The sequence below is a fragment of the Herpailurus yagouaroundi genome, unplaced genomic scaffold (genome assembly GCF_014898765.1).
Source record: "Herpailurus yagouaroundi ecotype Mexico unplaced genomic scaffold, PumYag 162, whole genome shotgun sequence".
NCBI lineage: Eukaryota > Metazoa > Chordata > Mammalia > Carnivora > Felidae > Herpailurus > Herpailurus yagouaroundi.
The window spans coordinates 30,577,900-30,605,630 of record NW_024412403.1 but is presented as its reverse complement, the minus strand read 5'-3'; the positions used below and the strand labels follow the sequence as shown (position 1 = coordinate 30,605,630).

The 27,731-nt window shown below is 35.3% G+C and overlaps 1 protein-coding gene across 18 annotated transcripts in view; it reads right to left on the bottom strand.

The window, feature by feature from the left end:
- The window catches only part of ROBO2 (roundabout guidance receptor 2), a 1,749,879-nt gene that overhangs the window by 827,819 nt on the left and 894,329 nt on the right, over nt 1–27,731 (bottom strand). The gene's annotated exons all lie outside the window — the stretch shown is intronic.

Sequence of the window (27,731 nt, the reverse complement as noted above, 5' to 3'; positions counted from 1 at the left end):
TGAAACTTGGGAAAAATGTTTAATGTGACAATTAAAATTACTTTCTACAATTATTTTTTTGTTTGTTTTTGTTTACATTGGATTCCGTTCATTCTTTTTAAGTTCAACATCGATCCATGTTACTAAATGGAAACTGTGGACATGCGTCTAATAAAATCTAAATAGTTAAATACATTGGGGCAGTGGTTTCTGAAACTTGTATCAAAATAGATTGCTCAGCTGATTGTGCACATCTCTTCTCAAGCCCGAGTTCAGTGAAGAGATGTCATGGTGGTAACCTGAAATCCAACATAGTGGGAGTATCCACACCACAGAGATCATCAGTGTTACAAATCAAGTTGTCTCCTTCCCCACCCTGTCCTTAAACATTTAGCACCATCATTTATGGGTATGCCCCTACACAGCAAACTGTGAGCCATCTCAGGACTCATAACTAATTTAATTCAATATCAGATTTATTCATAGAAGCATTGCTCCCATGCAATACATGATAATCTGGCAACCAAATTGTTTTTTCCGGAACAAAAATCCCCACAAGAATCAAGAGATGAGGTGCTGCTTTATGAAATTCTGGCTCTACACTACAGCATGAGAAAGTAATGATGTAGACAGGTAGTGTCCAGACTGATATTTTTATGACAACTAAATTGTTTCTTCTTTAATTCTGGGACAATCACATTTCCAATTTTTATTGTGTTATGAAATAACTAAAAATCTTGTCATCTCTTGTCATCTCTCATCTTAATTTCATGACTGAAAGAACATTTAATACTAAAAAAGGTAAAAAATATATAATAATATATAATCTCTGAATAAACTGCAATTCTTTCTAGAAAAGAAAAATTTGCATTCTTACACTCCCCATTTACTATATATTAGTACAAGCTTTGCAGATGAGTACTTTGGAACCCTCACAAGATAATTATGTTAATTTTTTCTTAATAAGTCATCAAAATAAGAATATGGAAAAAAGATAATATCAAGCTTTTGGACAATGTTGAGAGTTGCAGGCGCCAGACAGAAAACCCAGTCACACTGGCAAAGGCCATAGCCTGTCTATAGGTTTCTTAGCTGAGGATGACTTTTCAGATTATCTAAATGTATGACTTCCTTCTCTGTGTTCACTCCAATAGATGTCTTATAAGAAAACATTTTTTTCAGGGGCACCTGGCTGGCTCAGTTGGTAAAGTGTGAATATTGTTCTTGATGTTGTGGGTTTGAGGCCCACGTTGTGCATGAATTAAAAAATAATAATAAACCATTTTTCAGTATTACTTTTATACATAGAATATATGGCAATCTCCAAACACAAGAATGTAGCCTCCTTACCAGTTATCTTCCATTAACATTAACGATTCGTCATTCTGTTTTTTTTAATATATATAGATTTTAAATGTTTATTTATTTATTTTGAGAGAGAGAGTGTGTGCAAATTATGTGCAATTGAGCAGGGGAGGAGCAGATTGAGAATCGCAAGCAGGCTCTGTGCTGTCGGAGCAGAGCCCAACTCGGGGCTCAATGTCATGAACTATGAGATCATGACCTGAGCTGAAATCGAGAGTTGGTTGATTAACTCACTCAGCCTCCCAGGTTCCCCAGTAGGCCGTCATTTTGATTCATACATTAGTCTTATGTGTATTTCAATGAGTGTGATATTTTCTATGAATTGATACCATGTAGTTTCAGAATGAGTAAAATGAGAACCCTATCTTAGAGACAAGGTGAACTGATTCATGCCTGGCCTGATCAACTTGTTCTGGTAGCTGATCTGGCATATCCTGGAATCAACAATGCCTTGTGGGCTTAAAATTATGGTAAATATTATTTCAATATATTTAAAAATGTTCATTTATTTTTAAGTGAGATTAGATATTATTATTCTTTATGTAATTATCTCTGGAAAATTAGTGCCAATGCATTTAAAAGTTATTTTTCTGCTTCTGAATATGTAACAGGAACAGTGTGTATGTTATTATGTCACACCTTCCTCTACTAAAAAAAGATACATGAGAAAAATCAAAACTCTTATTCAGTAGTAAATCAACTAAGTAGACACAACCAAGTGTGTATTTGGCATATTTAACAAAGCAGGCCAATAGCTCTAAATTAACACTGAATTTGCTTCTGTAAAGGAGAATTATTATTGACATTTCCAGCTTGCGGGGCCACTGAGAGTGAATAAGTTGATTGTTGTTCAATTATTTAATTAAGTTCCAGGAAAGATGTGAATCACAAGGTCTGCCAGAATTAGCACTAAATTATAGAAAAAAGACCAGTATTGGTCAAAAGCTGACAGCAATGATCACTGAGAGCATGTTATGGATTGACTGCCTTTGTCAGCTAGTGTATTGACAAGGCAAAATGTCAAAAACTAATTTTAAATTTTTGAATTAAAATGATTTTAAAAAGAATAAGCAAGCATGAATAGTTTAGTGAGTTTAAGCATACAGGGTATTTTAGCTTGTATAACCTCAGAAGAGCCACTCAATAGGCACACATATAAAGACGAACAATTTTCTCAAACCACTTTTGACCCAGAAAAACATAATGAGTGTTGAGAAGAATAAGCTGGCAGCATTAATAGTAAATTGAAGTTCACTAGTCCCCCTTTATTTCTTGCTTTGATTTCCATAGTTTCAGTTACCTCTGCTCAACTGTAGTTAGGAAGCAGATGATCCTCCCTTGGAAAAGGACAGGTCCATATAGGTCACCAGCAACCCTAGCGCTATGTCACAATGCCTGTGTCATTCACCTCACTTCATCTCATCATGTACGTGTTTCGTCATCTCACATCATCAAAAGAAGGGTGAGTATAATACAATAAGATATTTAGAGAGACCTCATTCACACAGCTTTTATTATAGTATGTTGTTATGTTGTTCTATTTTATTATTGTTGTTCTTTATTTCTTACTGTGCCTTATTTATAAATTAAGCTTTATCATAGGTGTGTATATACAGCAAAAAAAAAAACCCAGGAAATATGCAAAGTTTGGTATTATCATCACTTTCAGACATCCACTGGGGGTCTTGGAACAATCCTCTCTGGATAAGGTGGGACTACTGTATTGCTTCTTCAAAATATCATATGGAAATGCAAAAGTGAAAATACAAGAAATCCACTCATTTTCAGGCTTTCATATTTCTAAACATGTTAAGATGTTTAGCATATGTATACCTTAAACATAATCCAGCTAGCACAAATAGTACAAATGTCTTTCAGGGGACTAGTATACATGCAATGGATAGCTATTGTGTTAATTAGAAGTGTGAAAGAACAACTGCATTGTTTTTTTCCAGTAGGGTATGTATGCATATCTAGCATCTAAATCTGTATCTATGTCTATATGTCCTTTATGATCAATTGCATCTATCATAGAATGACAGATGTGACCAAGGAAGAAAAAGCAAGAGATCTAACACAATTGTATTTTTTTAAGTTTATTTATGTATTTTGAGAGAGAGAGCGTGAGAGAAAGAGGCAGAGAGTGGGAGAGGAAAAATTCCCAGCAGGTGATGTGTGTCTTGAACTCATGAACTGTGAAATCATGGCCTGAGTCAAAATTAAGAGTAGGCTATTCAACCAACTTAGCCACCCCAGGTGCCCTAATGCAATTTTTTAAAATTTTATTTCAATGTTTATTATTTTTGAGAGAGACAGAGACGGTGTGTGAACTGGGAAGGGGCAGAGAGAGAGGGAGACACAGAATCTGAAGTAGGCTCCAGGCTCTGAGCTGTCAGCATAGGGCTTCGAACTCACAAACTGCAAGATCATGACATAAGCTGAAGTCGAGGCTTACCCAACTGAGCCACCCAGACCCCTAATGCAATTTTTTTTTATCCAGGTTTTGGTTCTATACCACATGCCAAAAGTCATCATTAAATTGGGATGAATTTTATTTCAACCACCAAAAATAATATTTCTGGAACACAGATGAGAAGTAAGCATTTTTAAATTGCTAAATAACCCCAACATTTCATTTTGTGAACTATGATATTGGGGTTTTAACTTTTGTTTTAAGCCAAGGTTACAAGGTTCTAGTAGGCTATGAAATTTTTGATTTTGTAAGTTACAAAATAAATAAATAAATAAATAAATAAATAAATAAATAAATGAAGGTGACTACATTTTCATCAATGAGAATGTTCATATAAGTCCAAACTACAAACAATTTGGATATTGTCTAAAAGATCTTTCAGAATGCCTTCCTGGTTTAATAGTTGGTCTTTCTCCTTCCTCTTCTTCTTCTTCTTTTTCTCCTTCTCCTTCTCCTACTCCTTCTCCTCCTCCTCTCCTTCTCCTCCTCCTATCTCCTCCCTCTCTCCCTCCTTCTCTTTCTCCTCACTCTTCTCCTCCTCTACTCCTTCTCCTACTCCTCTTTCTCCTTCCTCTTCCTTTCCTTCTCTTCCTCCTCTTTCTTCCCCTCTTCCCCCTCCCTCTTTGTTTCCTTCAATTTGCTATCCCTGATTAATTGTTTTTACTAGCCTAAAGCCACTACTCTGTTGATCTTTCTAATGCAGTAAATACATTTCTATTTTGGTAGTGTATAGGTTTTTATTTCTCCTTTATTCTTAGGCAGAAGAAAGAGGCAATGGTGGAAAAGGGAAACCTCTAAATTGAATGCTGAGAAAGGAAAATAAAATCTTATACAAATTGAAGGAAACTTCTGCTTTTCGGAGACATCGATAGCCGTAGGTACATAGCTCTAGGTATATAGCTGTAGATATATTATGAGAGGTACATAGCTGTAGGTATATTATGAGGTACGTGCGAATGAAACTCCAAAATCCTATTTGGGATAAACCACTTATGGAACTAATGGGATCCAGGTATAAGTAAGGCTCAGAGGAAAACCGCTGAGGAAAATGCAGAGGCTCAAATATGTAATGTTAAATTAGATAATTTAAGCATTTTTCTTTAAAAAAAAAAAAAACTATTCATGGTTTTCACTTGCTACTGCCCTATGATCTGAACCTCACAGCCCTGATGTGAAAAATCATTTCTCTGATTAAGTAGTTTATTTGCATATGTAGTTCACTACATACACAGATCTTTCTATATGTTCTGATTGATTGGTGTGAAATTTCCACTGATCCAGAAGAATTTATATTAAAATTGCTTGGTAATGTGAAATCGTTCAGGAAGATTAGAAACCTATATCATATTCCCAGTAGATTAGACTATCATTCATAACAGTTGCATCCAAACTAATTCTTAATTACATGAAACATCGTAACCCCAAATAAACATGCTATTTATACAAATAATGTAAGTGTTGAGAAAACAAACAAATAAACAACAACAACAAAAAAGATGCCAAAATCCCTTAGCAACAAGGAGCCAGATTACCTCTACGGAAATTAACTTTACTAAGTGAATAAAATAACCTAAATCCATTAAATGTAGAACTCCTATATTTAACAGATGATACAGTTCAACAATTCCACCCTATATTCTGCACCTGAAAACATATCAGGTTTTCTTTTTCTTCTTTTTTTCCTCCTGCAATCAAACTCTTCTTACTACAAAACTAGGGTATCCTAAATCTTCCCCTGTTCTCACCATATCAAAGTTAAGCCCAGCAAAATCATAGCTTCTACTGCTTGTGTTTTCACGAACAATGCTTCTAAAATATTAATGTACAGACAATTCATCTGGGGAACTTGAAAAAATGTAGATTTCAATTCAGCAGGTCTGCAGTATGGCCTCAGATGCTGCATTTCTGATAAGCAACCAGATGATGTCTTTCTGCTCTCAAGTAGCAGCAGGGTCTTAGACACAAAGAGAAGGTATATTTCACCAAATCTTTAAATCATCGCAAGAGTTTTGATGTAAAAATCTTGCAAATCTAAATAGTTCGATAAGAATAAAAATATAATGCAGTGGGAATTATGACTGTATCCTCAAGAAATAGCTAAGGAAACTGAACTAAGGAAAATGGCACTAACCATAGAGGTCAATACCCCCCTGTATTCCTGTCAAGAGGAAGTAATGCTTTAAATTTCTCGTTAACACTCATAAAATATTTACCATAATAACAATGTAATGCACTATAGATGCACTTGTGCTCTTTTTTGAGTCATTTGGTACCTCTCAATGCTTCTTCTGGAAGCAAATTTTGAATAAAACCCGATATTAATAAATACTATATATTTTTTTAAATATTGCTGTTAAAAATCATCGTTAAAGACAAAATTGCGAGCAAAAGCTATAATTGATGGTGTTTAAAGAAACAAATATAACTAATTACAAGATACTTCTGTATATCAAATGAAAATGCCATAAAGATGGACTCAACTTCTACTTGCTAGATTAGTAGGAGACAATGCTGTCTATTTTTGTTGTCTTTAAATCTATGGAAAGAAAAGACAGGTGGGGTGAGCATTGGATTGGAGAAGGAGAAGTTCTGAAGTAAAATTATCACCTGCATTCAAAACTTCCATAGCCTCTGTCCCTGAGCAGTTGAATAGAGATAATAACTCACTCACATAGAGCTGGGACAATGAAATGAGACAAGGCATAGAAGATGCTTAGCACTATGCCCGTGGTTAGCAACCTACAATTACAAGCTTAAGTTCTTAGTACTCTTAACAATCTGAGTTTCATTCATTGCATAAATGAGGACATATTTATAAAGCATTTTTAACTTGTTTCTCCTAATAACCACAATAATAAATCAATTCCACTATTAATTGAATACTTACATCATATCAAAAATCATGTGAAAAGAAGTAATTTCTTTTAACCCTCATACTTGTTCGAGGTTTGTATTTTAAAAATTACCAAAGTCAAGAAAAATAAAGTGGTTTATGTAAAATCCCTAGAGTTTATGCAAAGCGGAACTGATATTTCAGCTTAGATTTGCCTAACTTCACGGTTCTTTCCACTACAGTGGTTTTTAAAACTGCTCCTTGTGGGGGCACCTGGGTGGCTGAGTAGGTTAAGCAACTGACTTTTGACTTCAGCTCAGGTCATGATCTCAGGGTCCTGAGATCAAGCTCCCTCACTGCTCCCCCCCAACCCCTTTGGGCTCTGCACTGGGTGTGGAGCTTGCTTAAGATTCTCTCTCTCCCTCTCCCTCTCCTTCTGTCCCTCCCCACACTTGCACGATCTCTATCTCTCACAAAACAAAACAAAACAAAAACCTCTTCCTTGTGGTTTTGTCATCTGTGAAATGTTATTAATAATGGAGACCACACACATTGTTTTAAAAGAGATCAAATAATGGGGCGCCTGGGTGGCTCAGTTGGTTAAGCATCCCACTTGGGCTCAGGTCGTGATATACGGTTCAAGAGCTGAACCCCATGTCCGTCTCTGTGCTGACAGCTCAGACCCTGGAGCCTGCTTCGGATTCTGTGTCTCCCTCTCTCTCTCTCTGCCCTCCCCTGCTTATGCTCTGTCTCTCAAAAATGAATAAATGTTAAATAAAGACAAAATTAAAAGGTAAATCAAATAATGAATACTGAAAGGCCAGTACAATGCCTGGTACAAAATTAGCAGCTAATAGTCTCTAAATACAGTCATAGATGAGTGATGGAATGAATACTAGGTTTAAAATGGGTTCAGATTACAATAGCAACAGCCATGGTAACGTTTTCAATCTTAAGACTTTGTCATCATCCACTCTACCCTTTACCACTGTCTATGCAGAGTTTCCCATCATGCCATTGATTCTATTTAGTCAGATGTAGCATAACATTATTATGGCAAAATAAGCATTCTGCCTTCTTTGGATTCCTGGCAGAATATTCCAAACACAACCTTCCTTTTGCTGATGCTGTTAATTGCACAAATGCTCACGTCATCTTGTTTAGACTATGGTTTCATCCTGTTTTGACTATCATGTTGCCCTTATGCTGGTCTCCCTGTTGACAGACTTCAGCTGGTACATATTGTGCCTCAAAGTCTGATAGGCATCAGCTGCAGCAAATAGACAACTTCTGCTTCAGCTAGCTGCCAGACACAAATTTGTATTAAATTGTACTTCTAATTCGCCTTAAGAAAATATTTTTAGATTTATGTGTGAAAGATGTCCTTCCATCATGAGCATTTAGAAATGTCTAATTCACCTTTTTAAAATATGTGCTGAATTAAGTGGCATTAAAAAAAACAACAACGGCCCTTTCTGTTATATGTTCTTAATAGTGGTGCCTTTTATAAAGCTACCATTTATCTTTTATTAGCACTTTCAAGGCTGATGAAATTGGATTTATTACATGTACAGTAAAAAGAGAAGACAGGGATGTCGGAATTGTTAATGTTTTCTCCTAACAACAACAAAAAAAGCAATTTACTGGCCCCCACCCAAACAAATGCCACAAATGCTGGCTGGTTTAGTGCAGTTTTGCTACAACTATGCATTCCATTATTTTTCATCTTGCTTCCCCCTTTATATTTGTGGTTTTAGCTTATATGAATTATAAAGACCAAATTTTAGGGACATAGAAAAATGTAGAGGAATGCTGTTCAGGTCCACAGCAGAGTGTTAGGAATCTAAACATGGAAATCAGAAGCTCTGTCATCTGGGGTCACATGTGTCCCTGAGTCCAGAATGTTATTACCATTTATCTGGAATAGTACAAGTCTGTAATTTTTCCTCTTTGGATCTTTTCTCATCTACTGGCTCCTGCACAGACTCCAAGATCTTAGTTCTCTAAAATGTTGTTTTTGTTATGTTGTAGACATTTTCTTTTTTGGCTACCTGGTTTATATCACCCCTCCTCTGTTCCTAAGCACACTATTTTTGTTGGAGATTTATCTCTGTTCACTGTGAATTGTCCTGGTACTAAGGAAATCCAGCTGCCTTCCATCTACTACTGTAATAGAAAGGATCAGAGCTTTGTATTCACCACTCAGATATAGCCAAGGAGTGGGCATGTGGTTTATATCTGACCCATGACCGACGTTACCTTCAGGGACTTACAATCTTGGGAGAGTGTCACAAAGGTAGAAAAGATAGCTGGAGTTTGCTTTCTTTCTTTTCTTTTTCCTCTTAATGTTTACTTATTTTTGAGAGATGGAGAGAGAGAGAGAGAGAGAGAGAGAGAGAGAGAGAGAGAGAGCGCGAGCAGGCAGGGGAGGGGCAGAGAGAGGAAGACAGAATCCGAAGCAGGCTCCAGGCTCTGAGCTGTCAGCACAGAACCTGCAGCGGGGCTCAAACTCATGAACCTCAAGATCATGACCTGAGCCGAAGCCGGACACCCAACCAACTGAGCCACCCAGGCGCCCCTCGAGTTTATTTTCTTAATTTGATAGGCCCCAAGCAAAAGCGGGAGGGTCCCAACTGGAATATACTTATGATGAATACTTTCCTATAATTCCTATTTCTCCTTTATCTGGGGCTTCCCAAATCCTGCCCCTTTGTCTCTTGACTTCCCTTGGAATATTTGAGCTCTGTTTACAAGTACAATATATTATTTTGCTTATTTTAGCAAGACGTGAACCAAAAACTCAGGATAATTGCAACTCAGGAATGACATTTGCTAATTTCAGAATTTTTGATTAATATGATTGTCTACAATATGAAGTATCAATCCCTTAGAATCTGGATCAGTTCTATTCTCCAACATTGATGGCTACTTTTACCCAAACAAATGTTTTACATAAGGTGGATTGATTTATTTCTGCTTGCTCGTGTGTGTGTGCGCGCGTGTGCACACTTTATCTATATGTATATCATCACTCCCTTGAATGGAATATCCACTACCAATCCCTTCCTAATTTCTTCCTTTTCCCTCTTATTTGAATCCTAACTATCTTCAAAGTCCAAATCAATATCCTAGTTCCTCTGTAGTGAAACCCACGATGGCATCCCCTCTGTTCAAATTTTGTAAAGGTCATTTCTGTGTAGTGCTAATATTCAATTAGGTTTTTTAGCAGGATTAATTCAACAAAATCTTATATTTTACCATGTGCTTTATTTTATCAACCAGACTTTAAATTCTACCATGGATGGGCCCAATGTTACACCCCATTGAATTCCTACAGTGCTTAGCATATTGTTTCATGAAATACTTTTATTTAATTTGCATTTTCATTCTCAACAGTAATTCCTCGTTGTTTTTTAGGGAATTCTTGCTGTGAGTTTTTTTTTTCCTTTTTATATTTAGAAAGTAATAAGTTGGGTGACTACTTTCCTATGCTTTGCAATTTATGTGTATTAATGATGTCATTTTTTTCTTTTTTAAAGCATTTTACATTAAGGAATATATGGGTTGTATACATGGTTGCTTCCAGTTGCAGTAGAGCAGAATATTCAAATATTTAAGAAATGACAGTTTGGCGCTTTAATAAGCTGATGATAGCTAATGGTTATTTAATACAAACCATGTGCCACTCAGTGCACAAAGTCCATACTGGGAGATACTATTTTTATCCACTATATTTACAGATGAAGAATGTGAAATTAATGACTTTGAAGAGCCTATCCAAAAATTCCCAGCTGATAAGGGATAGAGCAAGTGTTAAAAATAAGTCTTCTTCCAGAGCCCAAACACCGAACAACAATACCAGCATTGTTGCAGCTTCAGGATATAGATCAGCAAAGGACACTTACAAATTAAAAACACAAAATTAAAAACATAATGATTTAAAAACTATCCTCAGTGATTATAGAATAGTTTTGTTTATGCGGTGATTTATCCAATCTGATTTTGACAGGAACTAAAAGGATTGACTGCTCTTAAGATACCAAGGCAGGTCTGTGACTAAATGCTCCAAAAGACTCCCACTGGAACTATTTCTTTTCAGAACATACTCTAACTCCTTAAATGGAATTTTTTTTTATTTTAAAAAATACATGCATTTTTATGCCAAATCTCCAAATGTGGATTTAAGTTAAGGTATTTTTGAATAATGTACAGCATGTACATTCACATTTCATTAGGTGAAAAATATTACCTCTTCAGTTTTAGGAACATTGTGCACACAGTCTGGAAAATGCTCCAAGTTAAAGAACACTAAGGAGGCAAAAATAAATTCAAAGTCTGGTCCTCAAGGTAATCTTAGATTGAGAAAAAAATTCCATAAGATATATTATTATGACAACTGGAAAAATTTAGATATGGACAGTATGTTAGATAGTATGGCATGAATATTAAATATACTGAATTTGACTATGCTGTGGCTATAAACAGATTATACTCATTCTTAGGAGAGACCCTTTGAATTATTTAGAGTAAGGGGATATGTTGTCTGTAGTTTGCCATCAAGTGAGTCAACAACAATAGCAATATGTTAATAATATTCATGAATAGAGGATGCTAAAATAAGCCTGGTAAAATGTTAATTTGTGAATCCAAGTGAAAGTTGTGAGCTAACTGCATTATGAAATTTTTTCACATTTAGAACTTTTTAAAAGCATAGAAAATTTAGAAATAACTATAAAATGTGGTTTAGAAATAACTGTAAAATGTTAAGAACACTGTTTAAAATGGTTCAACTCTTTGAGATATAAAATATTTTCTAAAATATCCCAACTCCTTTAATATAAATACTTTTATTTATATGAACCAAATACCTATATAGTAGTTGTTTCTTACTGAGCATTTTTTTTACAAATTGCTTAATGATTAATTTGAAGCCACCTAGCACAATGAATGATTTTTAGTACATGCGTTACGTAGTATCTTAAATATTCTACAAATCTAAAGTGTTTGAACTATGCAGCAACTGCGGTGTTTAGTGTAAAATAAGATCCGTCTTCTCCAACTCACTTTTCCTTAGTTTTATAAAGTTGCTTGAATGGCAAACTATAGTATGGAAAACTATGGTGAAGCATTATAATAAAAATGCACTATCCAGGGGCACCTGGGTGGCTCAGTCTGTCAAACCTCTGACTCTTGGAGTCCGCTGGGGTCATGATCTCATGGTTCTTGAGTCGAGCTCTTCATGGGGCACTGTGCTGATAGCGTGAAGCCTGCTTGGGATTCTCTCTCTCCCTCTCTCTCTCTCTGCCCCTCCCCTGATTAATCTCTCTCCTTCAGAATAAATAAATTTAAACAAATTTTAAGAAAAAAATGCCCTACCTAAATACAATGCATGTAGCTGGTAACATTAACTTGGTAACATGACATGAGAAAAGGCATTTTGTCATATAATAATAAAACATAACATAATATATATATATAACATAATATAATATACAATTCCATAATTACAGTCAGTAATTCAGTACCTTGCTCTCAACAAATGATAGTGCATTTTGACAGAAAATCACTAAGAATACAAAAGATTTGAAGAACACTATCGACCAAATTGGCCTGATTGATATTTGCAGAACATTCCACCCAGAAGCAGAATAAATATTCTTGTCAAGCATGTAAGGAACATTTATTGAGAAAGACGATATCCTGGTTCATAAAGTATGTCTAAATAAATTCAAAAGGATTCATGACTTACAAAACAATTTTTCTGACCACAATGAAAGCAAATTAGAAATAAATGAAAGGAAACTACCTGGAAAATCTCCAAATACTTGGAAATTAAATAATATACTTCTGCACAACACACGGATCAAATAAAATTCAAAGGGGGAATTATAAAGTATTTGGACTCTCTAAGGAAAAACATAAAGTTATGTGGATTAAATAAAAATGAAAACACATAAGACAAGGAAAACCTAAAGAAAATGAAACAATTAAAAATAAAATCAATATTGGGGCACCTGGGTGGCTCAGTTGGTTGAGTGTATGACTTCGGCTCAGGTCACGATCTCACAGTGTGTGAGTTCGAGCGCTACATCAGGCTCTAGCTGACAGTTCAGAGCCTGGAGCCTGTTTCTGATTCTGTCTCCCTTTCTCTCTGCCTCTCCCCCACTTGCGCTATCTCTCTCTCTTTCAAAAGTAAATAAACATTAAAACATTAAAAAAAAATAAAATCCATATTTTCCCCATCACAAGAATTTTTTTCAAAAATTAAAGCTTTATTTTAATTTTCCTAAGTAGGCTTCACATCCAGCACAGAACCCAAGCAGGGCTTGATCTCACAACCCTGAGATCAAGACCTAAGCTAAGATCAAAAGTCTGACACTTAACCAACTGAGCTACCCAGGCATCCCCAAAATTAAGACTTTAAACAAACTAACAAGTTAGCACACTGTTTAAAAGTAGTGAGCAAAGTTAAGAGGATAACAGTTCATTCATAAAAGGGCCAAAGTTAAGAATGTAAGGACCAAAGATGGTGGTAGTGGCAGAGAATTTGTTTTTAATCAAATGTGGCACTGGGAAAAATTCAATATCTGTCACATACAAAAATCCCGTAAAACATTTAACTATTAGAAACATATTGGAAACATTTCAGGTCAAACTAAAGCACAGTGGAAGATCATATAGGAAATCCTTCATTGATTGCTACTAGTATATAATGTATTAACGACATCTTCAAAGTCATTTATTCATTCATATAACAAATATATCCTGAATGACCACCATTCCTATCCAGATAAATGCTCATCAAATATAAGCAATAATTAAAAGCAAATATTCAAATGGTATCATCATTACTAAGTATGTGATATAACAGATTATTCCTATATCCCATCTGTCAAGTAGGACAGAGCTGATTGTATAACTGACCTTGAGTTAGTCTCATTGGTTTTAAATTCAAGAATCCCTGGTGTCTGCTCATGATGTTTCAAAAGGATTTCTCATAAGTTAAAAAGTTAAATGTTATGTGTGTTTTATTCAAATAGTGTACATGGTCTTGGATGTTAGAATATGAATTCCAGATAAAAATATAATTTATTCTTTAGATTTGGGACCATGAATTTTCAAAAGCCAGTTTAAATGAGCAAAAGTAAGGAACAAAAAGAAAAAAAACTGTGTTGGAAAATGGTCAGTGAGTGTTTGGATAGTTCAACTACTAAGAAGGCAATAGGAAGGATGCTATTATCTTTGAATACCTAATTTTAGCCAGCACAATGACATAGTGGGTACTTTCAATTATTTTTTGCTGACTGAAAAAAATATTTAAAACTTGTGTTGGTTTGAGAGTGGGTGTGCCCGTGAGTGCATTTACAAGTGTACAAGAGTGAGATGAGGCAGAGAGGGAGGGAGGAAAGGAAGAGATGAGAGAGAAGCAAAGAATTGAATGGGTGTGTGAGAACAGAGGACAGTAAATGACTGGTGGTAAGAGTTAAGTGCAGTTGTGGAATACAGACAACTTTCTTTGTGCATTCATTTTTGGTATAATCTCACCATACAACACCAATCAAGGTCTAAATGTACCATGGACTTCCCTTCACACTCTTGTGTTTCCACGTAACATATGTCTTCTAAATAGTCTGTTTCTTCATAATTCTCAGATAAAACACTCTATCCCACAATCTTTAATTTTTATTAAAATATTACAATTTTGATGATATATCTGATAAGCGGTGGTAATCATATATTACTACATACTATTCTTTTATTGCAGGAGGGGGCTACGTGTGTGATCCTGCCTAACTTTGCCAACCTGTGTCTCAATGAGCGAAAGCGGATGATAAAGGAAATTATCTTGTTCACATATTTGACATCTGCAGACTATATATTCAGACCTAATAGGGATTTGAAGCCCCTTTCATTTTATAGACGTGGGAACTGAAATCTCAAGAGGTAAATTCACTTGTCCAAGGTCCCGTCCCTTGTAAAAGCTAAAATGTCCTAACCAATTTCTGCACTTCTTGACCCTGAAACTGAATTTTGATAAGATGCTCGCATTCACCGTTTTCTGTCACACTGGACTTAAGAGACACGTGCTTTCTCCCAAAAAGCGAACTTCAGTCTTTCTCTTTGTTCTTATGGTCTGAATTTGTATGAGTCTCACTGATACATTTTTGAAATACTACTGCTTTGATCATGTTTTCCCTCAGGTGAAGACTGCCCAATTTTTATACTTCTGAAATCTGTCCTCATGTTAAAATTTTAGGTATAACCCATCCTCACCCTAACTATAAAATGCCTTCTAACATTAATCTTGAACAAAGATTTCCCTCTCCAGGCAGACATCTTGTTCTTTTGCCACCTCCTTGTCCCATCCTTCCTCACTCCCACAAGCATTCATACCCCATGAACACCTTCCGCAATCATTTTTACTTGTTTATCTTTTTTTTTCTTTACCTCAAATGGGTTTGTCTCCTTTTTTTCCTACTTATCCAAATTATACCACCCTTCCAGAGTCCTATCAATTCCCAAATGTTTCTAGAAGCCTAACTCCTTTACATCTAGTCAACAAAGACACTTTCCTTTCTTGAGGGAGCATTTATCTCGTATCATGATTCTAAATAGCACTCTACGTTGCATTAAATAGTGTCATTTTTCAATTATTTTCTGTGTTTAGGTGTTGTCTCCACAATCAGAGTTGTTAATTTATTGAGGCAAAGACTGAGGCTTATATAAATTCTGTAATCGTAGTCATTAATAAGTATGCTATAACTTCATATTGATTTTAACGAAGGGCAGGAAATAGCCTGACATAATATCCAACAGTCCTCAAATTCTATGCTTATTTAGAGACACATTAAATTGGAAATTAGTTCAATAAGTCTTTACTTTCTTTGGATATAATATGAAAGTACTTTAATTAATTCATTGATTTGTGTTAAATATTTTCAGTCTTATGTAGAACATTTCAGAGTGAAAGCATTAAATGAAGTCAAAGTTATTAATTAATCTTATTGGTGGTCATTGTACTTGTCTTCCCAACATTCATTTTATTAATTTCAACCTTCCCCTCATGTATAGCAATCATGTAATCTGAAAGGGATTGATTTCTTCTTTCTTCCTCTACTTCATGGATTGCTTTGAGTCTTCTAAACAAATAAGTATTCTTTTCTATTCCAGTAAATTCCAGTAATCCTGGCCTAAGCTAGTCAGCACGTGGTATTCTGGGTACGAAACTGGGTCCGTGTTGACCCATTCAGCACAAAATTTAGCTAATTTTGCCAACATAAATTCTTTCCTTTATAGGAACATGATCCAATAAGTCTTCTGAAAAGTTTAAGACAATTTATATTGGAATCTCCTTTAAATATAAATCAAAGCATCCTAATGATTGTTCTTGTTTGTGACATTTTAAGAGAATAATTTGAGAAGCCATTAATAATTTTTATCTCACATAGATATGTGTGCTAAAGAAAGGAAAAATGATTGGAAGTGAAATGAGAGACAACACAGATTTATAAAGGTGACACAGGAGCAAATGACTGCAATGGTCTCCTACAATGACTTGACTCCTGGGGAAAAGCTGATTAATTTAATATTGTAGATATTTTCAAATAACTTAAAATGTAGGCCTCATCTCTTTATTGCTACAAGAAACACATTATGTAATGTTATGCCTACTAAAAATATAATCCTATACAAATTCATGCCTTTACATATTCTAGTAGATTTTTCACAATAATCCATATTGTTTCTGTGCTAAGACTGTTTTGTAGATTTGTTAAAATCAGCAAGTGTGTTTTCAAAGTTCTTTAAATAGATCATTGGGCTTATCATATTCTAAAATTGCATATTTTTAATTTGAAAATATTCTTTTTATTATGTATACAAATAGCATTGAGAGAAAGATTATGATTAAAAAAATAAAACAACCCTTCCCCAATTCTTAACAGCTTACGAAGATATTTTTGACCAGGATGCTTCTAAATGTACACAATATGTCTAGGTATTATTTTGTATATCACATGTAGTAATTAGGCTTAATAGCTATTGAAGAAAACCCAGGTGCACTGTGATGAGTGCTAACAAGAAGGATAACTCTAAGATAATGAGAATAATCTTAACTGGGGTGTGCCAAAGTGTGACTTTTGATCTGTATTTTTGAAATATGAGTAGAATAAAGAGGCAGGGAAGGGAAACAGCACAAGCAAAGTCATGAAGTAGAGAACATTTTGAAAATTCTTGGACTGCCTGAAGGACGTAGGATGTGACAAAGTCCAGATTGTAGAAAATGCTAAAAATATTATATTTTATTATGTAAGCAATAAGGAACAAACAAATGTTTTCTGAGTAGGAGATAATATTAGACATTGCTTTGGGAAGGATATTCTGTTGGAGTTATGAAAGATGGATTAGAAAAGAAAAAAATAAAAAAGGAGAACCCTCTGCAAAGAATTAGAACAATAGCAAAAATTGAGTGCAGGGAACACAACAGATGTTTCTGAAGTGATTGACAGAACTGATAGAAGCTAGTCAGTTGTGAGGATGAGGGAAAAAAATGTGTTACAATGGCTGAGGTCCACAAATAACACAAATATTTCTTGCAATAATCAAGATGGTGAATACTGAAGGAAGAGCATGTATAAGAAGACAGACTGAGTTGTGGGTGTTCGAGAAATTATGTTCTGGAAATCATTGGGAAATCTATGCTGGGACTTCAAAAAAGAGAGACCAGGACTGGAGAAATAATATCTGTTAAAGCTCCTCATTATACATGAAAATGAAGATGACTGAGGATGTTGCCATAGAAAACATAGCATCTAAAAGGGTGAAGGGAAAAGAATTTGAGAAGAAATCAAGACAGGAATTTAATGCAGGAGGAGAATGAGGATAAAGTACAGGGAGGGTCCCTCAAAAGAGATTTTTGTAAGGATAGAGGAGATGTCATCCAATGCTGCCAGGACATCAACTAAGATAAAAAGTCTGAAAATACATGACTGGGTTTAACAATAAGTAGCATTTTTGAGAGGACATTTTCAGTACCTTACTGAGAGAAAAGAAGATTAGAGCAGGCTGCCTATGAAAGCTGAGGAAGCAGAAACTGCAAATATAGAATAAATGAGTTCTGGGGGTTTAGGGGAAGAAATCAAAAGGGAAGGTGATTTAGGAAAGGCAGAATTAAGGGAGGGTTTTTAATTGGATTGAAGGGACTCAGGCTTTTTGTGGGCTAAGGGAAAAGAGAAAGGGAGGATGCTGAACTATGAAAGGCACTTAGGGAAAAATCATAAGACAACATGTAGACTAGAAAAAGCCACACAGGAGGGGCTCAAAGGCAGTCAGTTGTAAAAGGGAAAAGATGATTTGTTTCTCTGTGAGAAGAGGTTACCAAAAGTTCTGTTTTTTGACAGGAATGGCAAGGTGAGCTTTATTCAAAAGCTGTTGCACTATATAAGGATCAGAAACAACACAGAGGATAAGGGACGATAAGCATATCAAGGTGATTGTATATACTTACATACATTTTATGTCAGTTATGTGGAAACATGTCCCATAAACATGGATTTTTATTGTGAAAGTGAATATTTTATGTTTAAAACAGCCTAGCAAATTGTTACTACTAATGGGAGAGTGCCTCCGAGAACCTAATTAATGAATGAATTTTCAAACATAGCTCATGCCTTTCAGTAATACACACCTGTGCTCTACTCATTTTAGTGCACTAATAAGTTTTATTTCTTGCTCTCCTTCCATACCACACAATGAACATTAAGTTAGTGCTAAGAGTAAATAAAAAAGAATTACACAATTATAAATACAATTATATATTATATATTGCACATCTATAATATACATTATTCTACATATAATTATATATGCAGTTATATATACAATTAATATACTGTTATATTTAAAAATATTGTGTCTAAATGGAAGAATAATATGAATTAAATATTATTAACATAAATCATTTAATTAATTAAAATTATTAATACAATGTATATTATATGTTATGATTATAAAATATAAATGACTATAAATAAAATAAAAACAGGAATCATTTGGGGCGCTCAGTTGGTTAAGCGTCCAACTTTGATTCAGGTCATGATCTTGTGGTTCGTGAGTTCGAGCTCTGTGTTGGGCTCTGTGCTGACAGCTCGGAGCCTGGATCCTGCTTCAGAGGCTGTTTCTCCCTCTTTTTCTACCCCTCCCCCACTCATGGTCTCTCTCTCTCTCTCTCTCTCTCTCTCTCTCTTCTCTCTCTCTCTCCCCCATATATATGTGCGTGTGTGTGTGTGTGTGTGTGTGTGTGTATACACAGACATATATGTAAAATAAATAGATGTTAAAAAAATTAAAAAAAACAAAACAAAACAGGAATTATTTACTGAACACCTACCATGAGCCAGCATTGTGCTAGATAGGGACTTTATATATTATTTCATTTATTCCTCATAGCCACACAGTGAAGTAGAAATTGAGACTCAAGGGAAGGGTCACCAGTTTACCAAAGGCACAAAGCAAGGGCAAGACATGAATTCAGGTCTCTCACAACTGTATTCAGGGTGTTGCTTTAAATAAGTCTGTGACCATGACTAACGACATAATTTTACCTTATCTTCTAGTTTCGATCTGTGGTGAGGGTACAGAACAGTTGATTCTTACCTCGATCTACAACTCTTTATTTTAAGCTCATCTCACAGTTTATTTTTTCTGCAATAAATAAGTCTAATTTCTTAACGGTCCTTACTCTTTTTTCTTCCTTTTTACTTGGTTGGTACTGTCACTTTATCACCTTTCGAGAATCTGTGAGGTAGTCAAATCATAGCAGTTGTAATTTCAAAGGTTTAGCATACCAATATTTTACCTAAGCTTTCATGTTATGAGCTCAGCAGTGAGTTTGTGGGTGAGACTAATAGGAAAAGAGTCTGTAATATTAGGCAATAATGTAATACTGAATTTGGAGGAAGTGGCTGAATGAGGTGCTCTGCAGCGTAAGTACACTACCCTTACTCTGTAGAGTAATATGCCAGCTACAGAGAGTCCTTAACCTGAATTGTGAGAATGATTTTATGATAAAAAAACTGCATGGTGAGTCTGAACACCAAAAACTCATTTGTGACTGTGCCACTAAATGTGACCTTGGTTTCTTTAACATTTCTTTAACGTTCTCTGCTGCTGTTTATTCAAACTTAGAAGAAAGAATTTGTTAAACAATCTTTCCAATTCCACATAGTCAATAAAACTGTTGGATAAAGCTCTATTTATAAAGAACATCCTGGGAGTAGGGCTTACCTTAAACTAATGGGTTTTGGAGGAAAAACAGATGAATCACTTTCTTTTGGCCTTTACATATAGACCAACTGCTCAAATGGTGAGTGATCAGAAGCGGGAAGGAAAGAGCAAAGACTAGATGTATCCATTCATTCCTTCCCTGACATATAAAACTCTGAAATACCCCCCTGACCTCAGTTAACTGTGTAAGTCCAAAAGGGCTTTGGTTTTCCTAAGAGGAGTTAAATAAAAATTACTCTAAATGTTTCAGGAGCTAATGCTGCTCTTCAGATATCTTTGTTCAAATCTCTTGTGGTTTACTGTCACAAAAATTTCTATACAATACCACAGCAACTCTACCTAACAAACGAAAGAGAAGCCATAACCGTATATTGTCATGTGCGACAAGTTAATGTGGAGCATTTTCTAGTGCTGCCCTCTCCAGAGGTTCCAACACACAAACATCAGGCTGAGTGTATTTAAACAAGCAGTGTTTGAATTCATTCCAACCTTTCCATTTACAGCAATTTAAGACTATTTGTATTCAGGAAACAAAATAACAAGGGACAGCTGTTTCTCCACTTTGCTCTTACTTCTAGGCTATTTAAAAACACTTTGACAAGTTAAAAATGTAAAAGAGCATCATTATAATTTAGGGAATGCGTAAGTCAGGTAAAATTATGGAGACTAGCATAAAATCAATAGTTTCCTTTTAAACCAATTTTACTAACGAGAACTAGTTTATATTTTGGAATACAGGCAATGTGCTAGGTATTTATATGTCATATATCTTCAGCTTAAGAGATTCAAGAATGAGCCCATACAAGAACAGAACATTACCCATGGGTGGTCCTACATATATCTAGTCCTCTGAAGCATGCTTATATTGTTTGGGCCATACCGCTCAAGCCCATCAGTAGCTGAAGACCACTCAGCTGATGTGTGTAGACATTACCTCTGCATTCACCATTAGCATTTCATAGTATAAAGATGTTACATAAGTTAACTCTTCCACTGATTACTGAAAGGAAATGCTGGGCTGATAAGGCTACCCCATCATCTCCCTAAAGCAGTGGAAGGGATCATACCCACAACCTTAAACTGCCTTCACCGTTATTCAACCAAACAATGAAAGGATGATGTATGAGGGCCTAGGGTGTGCCTTACATTATTCTTTCTACATGGCAGATTGTAATGCCATGCTTGAAGAATTCAAATTTTCAATGCTGGCAGAGCTATGCACAACCAGAAATTTTCTAAGATGATCATAGCCTATTGGAAATCTACCTTTCAGAACTCTGCATATGAAAAATTAGTTTGGAATCAAACTCTAAATTGCTGCTTCAAAATGTGGCACTATTATAGCTACTTAAGAGAAAAAAACACAAACCCACTGATTGAATGTGCCCAAAAGAATGCTTTTGATTTAAAAAAAAAAAAAAAAAAACTAATCAACAGATTTTTCTTGCTTCCTAGGACGTGTGAGTGTTGCTTCTTTTCCTGAGATATCACATATGAATATTAACAAAAGAACAGTGCGCACAGGAGAAATGCTGTTTTTGTAAAGTCAATGGGATGAATGTTAACAGTTTTAGGAATATGTTATGGTAAGGGGGAGGGGTTTGTCATATGCATGTGGTTATTTTTAGGTAAGTAAATTACCTTCCAAAGGAGCCAGATGGCTCTAGGAACACATCTGCAGCTTTGGTTTTCGTTTTCTCACTCCTCACACTGATAATGGCAGGGTCATTGAGGAGACGGTCACAAGCAATCCTATGAAACGTACACTGCCGTGTGTAAAAACAGGCAGAAATATATACTATAGATTTTTTTAAGCTAAGGCTACAAGAAGATGGACTTCTATCATTGTTAAACCAATTGGCAACATTTCTCTTCAAGGGTGCTGTATGGAGAGGTAAGGAACTTGTTGAGGGATACTACAACACTGGGGGAAATTCTGAGATTGAAGATTATCCATGAATTAAAAGCCACCTTATTTGGGGGAAGTATTGTTTGTTTATATTGAAAATAAAAATTATGACATTGTTTTCATCTTATTCAGCTCTAAAAAGGGAACTTTGTGGTGATAAAAAGCACATTATGCACTAATTTTGTGGCATACCCACTGTGCCAGTCATCAAAGTTTTGTGCCTTTCCACTTTCCATGTTTCTTTGCCCGTTTTCATGCTACTGATGCTGGATCTGGAAACATGTCTTCCTTTCCAGCTGGCAAGATGTTAAGCCTTTTTTGGCAGCAGGTGCTGGGGGGACACCTTCGGAGAAGGGGTTCTCTGCTTGCTTCTGGTACAACTTCTAACTAATTCTTTTTCCTAGTACATGACTACAAGTTGAGTGGAGGACATCTAGTGGTTCTCACATTCCAGGAAGCTTCCTAGAACCCCCAGGGAAGCTTCCTTGTAAGTTTTGCGAGCTCACAAGCCAGCATCTTTCCCAGGAAGTTTTCATGGGAACCTGGCAGACAGTTTCATGTTAGCTATGGTTGATCTGCATCATCTCAACTAACTGTGCCACCCAGCAATCACTGCCATACCCTCTCCAAAAAAGTCTGACTCTCAGTATTGGGGGACAGGGCAAGAGGTAGGTAGTGGGGCCTCTTACAAGTTTGCTTCTTCCTTGGGTACTATGTCTCTCCCTAAAGGTAGTACCTGCTCTCCATATTTGCTATTTCTGAATTCTTTGAAGTTCTCTTCATCCTTTCGTTGGTTAATATCCTGTTCCTACTTAACCATTATATTAATATGAAACTTTCCATGTTCAAATCACTCATGTGGCTTCTGTCTCTTGACTAAATCTTAACTTGTACACTCAATTAAAATATTCAGGACAAGATGGATAATAAGGCATTTTAATTAAAGAAACGAGTGGGCAGCTGAAAGTAATAAAGTCTGGAAAAATATGAAAACACACAAACTGGGAAGGTATGAATGAGAATAGACAAGTGTGGCAGAGAGTATAAGCTCTTCATTAAAATCTGCCCTTCTCCTCTTTAATACTCCCAGAATTGTAGCCAGACACAGAACTGCCCAGCTGGTCTGTGTTTACTTGCTGCCTTGCAGTTATGTGTGGCCATAGGACCAAGTTCTCACCAATAGAGTGTGAACACAAGGGATACATGCAATATCCTTTTCTGGGACTTGAGAGATCATGCATGTCTCCATTACATTCTCTTCCTCCTTTCTGATCAGAACACAGAAGTAGAGTGGCTCAGCTATGACCATACAGATGAAATAGTGCTCTAAAGGATGATCAAGCAACTATTTAGAAGGAATCTAATTCCTGAATGACTGTGATGAACAGTGGTGCCATATAAACCTGGATTGCCTAAGTCAAACCTATTTCATAGACAGAGGTATGTTTATAGTTATTAAGCCACTATAATTTGGAGTCTATTTGTTATAACAGTTTAGTTTTGATCCAACTAATATAACAGTGGAGAAAGTCACTATTGTTCCTCTGTCTCATGCCTCTATTTGACTGAGATGTTATTATCTATAATTGTTCATATATATTAAACTATTATTCCACTATTTCCATATCCAAATGTGTTCGATTGAAAAAATATTCCCAATCTGTAGAACATGGTCTTAACCTTCTTTGATGTATAGATCCCTGAATTTAGTGATTCATCACTTACATATCACACCCAGTGCTGATCAGAACAAATGTCCTCCTTCATTCCCATTACCCATTTAGCCTATCCCTCCATCCACCTTCCCTGTTGCTAATGTTATTAATTCCTATTTTGTATTCCACGTGTCAATAGCACATGACCTAAAACTAGGACTCAGAAGTCCTCTTACCATTATATGAAGAAAATGATAGTTTATGACTATGTAGGGCTACATAAAAATAATTTTTTAACCTTCACTAGTAATTAGTGACATTAAAAACTTCTGACATTTAAAAAAAATATTGAATATGCACCATAGGTCAGGAACCAGGATTTTATTGAACAAGGTAGACCTTGTCTTTGCCCTCATAGATCTTATAGTTTAGTGAGAAAGATATTAAATAATTAGAAGGGATGGGGCGCCTGGGTGGCTCAGATGGTTAAGCCTCTGACTTTAGCTCAGGTTATGATCTCACAGTTAGTGAACCCCACTTCAGGGTCTGTGCTGACAGCTCAGAGCCTAGAGCCTGCTTCAGATTCTGTGTCTCCCTCTCTCTCTGCCTCTTACCCTGACCTCTCTCAAAAATAAACATTAAACATTTTTTAGAAATTCCGTTGGTTATTTTGAAAAAGGATTATTTTGAAAAAGAACATCTAGTAGGAATCCAATGAATGCTGTTATTAACTCAAACTTATAAATAGCATTTTGATGCAGGTCATTTACAGTTCAAATACGTCCGGTAAATAATTTACCTGATAAATGCCACAAAGCATTGATTTTTAAATGCATTTGATGCTTAGTTTGGGAACTTAAAATTAGAGTTTTATCATTCAGGAATCAAAACGCATTTGCCTTCCTATTATTATTTTCTGCAGTTGCACACCCTTTGGTAGGGATTGTAGGGATATGTGAGTGGTTGACCCTGGCAGAGGGGAATATTTTACCACTGAGATTGTTTGGAATTGTCAGTACATATTATAGTTAAAAGTTGACCAACTTCTGGTCAGTTCATTACTGTTTAAAGTTCTCTACCCACAAAGAACCCAACATGGAAGGCACCTGGGGCAGAATATTCTTAGTGTCCTAACCTCTTGTGATGCCACTAATTTTCTGCACTGATCTTGGAATCATACAGTCAATAATACTCTATACATTAATGACTCTTTTGAACTTGGATGTTTTATTATTTCTTAGCATTTATTATATGCCAGACATGGTCCTAAGTGCTTCCCAGATATGAACTCCAAAATCCCTCATAACAACCTTTTAAAGAAGATAAAAATAGTTTTTAAAAAGATTAAGGATTTTAGTTCAAAAACTTTTCATTTATAGAGTCAGTATTTTTCTATGAGCAAAATGACTGGTAAGATTTAAAAATTGTTTTGTGCTGTAGAATGAGTTTTACTTTGTAGACTGAAATAACAGCTATTGTCTGGGAGGGAATTAATTTGACCTCTTTGAAATGCTAATTAAATTCTTATCTACAAACCCAATATTTGCATTGTTGAGCTATGTAAAGGAAATATAAAATCCATAGGCTTGATGAAATGATAAAAGACATTTGTTTAACGAAATCATTAAAAAGGAATAGTCACTTTTATTCTGGGCATATATTCTGTCCCACATGTAAGAACAAAACAAAATAATACCAATTCATAGAAAGCATATTACACTTAACGGTATGTGGTGTTTGTTATTTAGGTTGTTTTGACAATACACAGAGGAATATTTCCTGAATTTTAAAATTAAAAAGACTAAGTTAATATGATTATCCCTTCAAATAAACAGTTGAATGATGTCGGTTTGATTTCTGTGAGCTTATGAACTTAAATTTTCACCAGCTTCCAGGTGTTGATTCTTGTAAGTCAAATATCATTTACTCTTGAATATATTTCTATCAACATATTCTAATTTTAATTAAAATATTCTTAGATAGTAGAAAAGTTTGTGGCCTAATTTTCAATAGACCTAATTGATGCAAGTATTAATAACAAAGAGATACACAATAATCCACACTACACTACATGTTTTAAATAATAAGTGCATATTTTCAGACTCATACTTCAATCCAATTCAAAAAATACTACTTTCAAAGTACATTAGTGCAGTGAATTTTGTCGACTACATACCCACTGGGATTTCCTGATATAAACAAGTTCAGGCCAATAAATTACTGTCATTTTGTATAATTCATTTGGCTATGGCTGAATTTTTCCATCTTTAGATTTTATTTTATTTTTATTAAAAAATTAATGTTCACTTATTTTCCAGAGAGAGACAGAGAGACAGAATGAGAGTGGGGGAGAGGCAGAGATGGAGGGAGACACAGAATCTGAAGCCAGCTCTAGGCTCTGAGCTTTCAGCACAGAGCCCAATGCAGGGCTTGAGCTCACAAACAATGAGATCGTAACCTGGGTGGAAGTCAGACACTTAACCGACTGAGCCACCCAGCAACCCCTCCGTTTTTAGGGTTTTTTTTTTTAAAGAAAACTGTATATATACCAATACTATCTTTCCTCTTTATTATGGCCCTACCATGATGGCCATAAATTAAATATAATCATAATAAAATAAGATTTTATGTTATATTTTAATTATCAAATTCAAAGTGATAAAAGAAAAACAGTAGATTTACACTTCTCCATATGTAATGGACTATTGTGCGCCTAAAAGGACACTATTTATCATATTGATTCAGGTGTAGAAATTATTTCCTATTGAAACTAATGTCACGTCAATGTTTTATAAATGAAATCTCTTAAAAGAAGGAATGTGCATGTTCATGTCTATGGATGATTGAGAAGGCTAGAGGTGTTGATTTAGATGGGATATAATTGTACTTGAAAGTCTGATGCTTAAAATCACTGTGAATCAGAATAATGTATACATGGAGCAAATCGATCAACAGGGCTTCTCGAATAACTGACATGTTAGTGGGGCTATATTGAACCAGGATTGAACTCAAGTCAGACTGTCACTCATGATTTACCTGGCAGAGCATTTTTTTTGAGTGAAAGTGAGTTATGTCTTTGATTAGAACTTACAGAAAAATAGAGTCATCAGATAGACAGAATAGAGATTGACTTATTTAAAAACTCCTATTGAACCAAAGCCAGTATTTATCCTCATTCTCCCAACATAGGTTTACATGACACAGACACAGGTCCCAGTTGAAGCTGCTCTATAAAGATAACAGCAGAACTTTTGTTATTGCTCTGAATATACTTTAAACCAAAAAAAAGGCATATTGGATTACATCTTTTCACTGTTTTTGTATGCTAGATGCTTATTCATAAAATTAATTATCAGTAAATTAATCTATAGTACCAATCTTTCTACTATAGAACATCATCTACTAGCCTAGATGTTTAAAAAATAATCCCTTAAATTCCAACACAAGTGGCTCTCTTAGTGTTCCAGAGAGTACTAACATGCTCTCTTTCTCTTCTTCAAGTTACATTTTTTAGTGATTTTCTGGGGCTTGGGATGAGGAAAGAGGTTTCCAGAGGGTTGGACACGTTACAGGACAGCACTGATGTCAAGAAACACAGCTATCTAATAAAGCTCAGTAGCTTAACAGAAGGTTCAGCTCAATAAGGGATTAGAGAGACAATATTTGTCTAGAAGAAGGTATCCAAAGAGACAACATACTTTCTCATGTCCTAATCTACCTAACCCCTGATCCCCACTTCCTTTCCCTAATTATTACTCATTCTTCATATCTCAAGTTAAATATCATTTGCACAGAGACGTCCTCACTGACCCCCTGACTAGGTTAAGTACCTTGTTATATTCTCATAGCATTCTCTACTTCTGTTTGGTATAATTCATTTGTAACTTGTTTATCTATGAAGCTTTTATCTAATTTCACTGTATATTTGAGTGCCTTGCTCATAATAGGCACTCAAAAATATTTTTTGAAAGAATGGGTAGCTGAGATCACTAATAGCAGTTATATATTATGATGGGTTTCAAGAGAGAAAACCTAAGATGGAGAGCTTGAGGTTGAGGAGTTGATACTGGATCATTTTTCTGTAACATTTCTTAATAATTTCCTTCTTTTGGTTTGGAGTCCCAGCTCTTTGTTTTAGCATAAAGAATACAATTATCCCAATGATGTCTTGACAGACACAAACATACTTATCTTTATAGTACACAATCTACAACACCACAATTTTCACCAGCT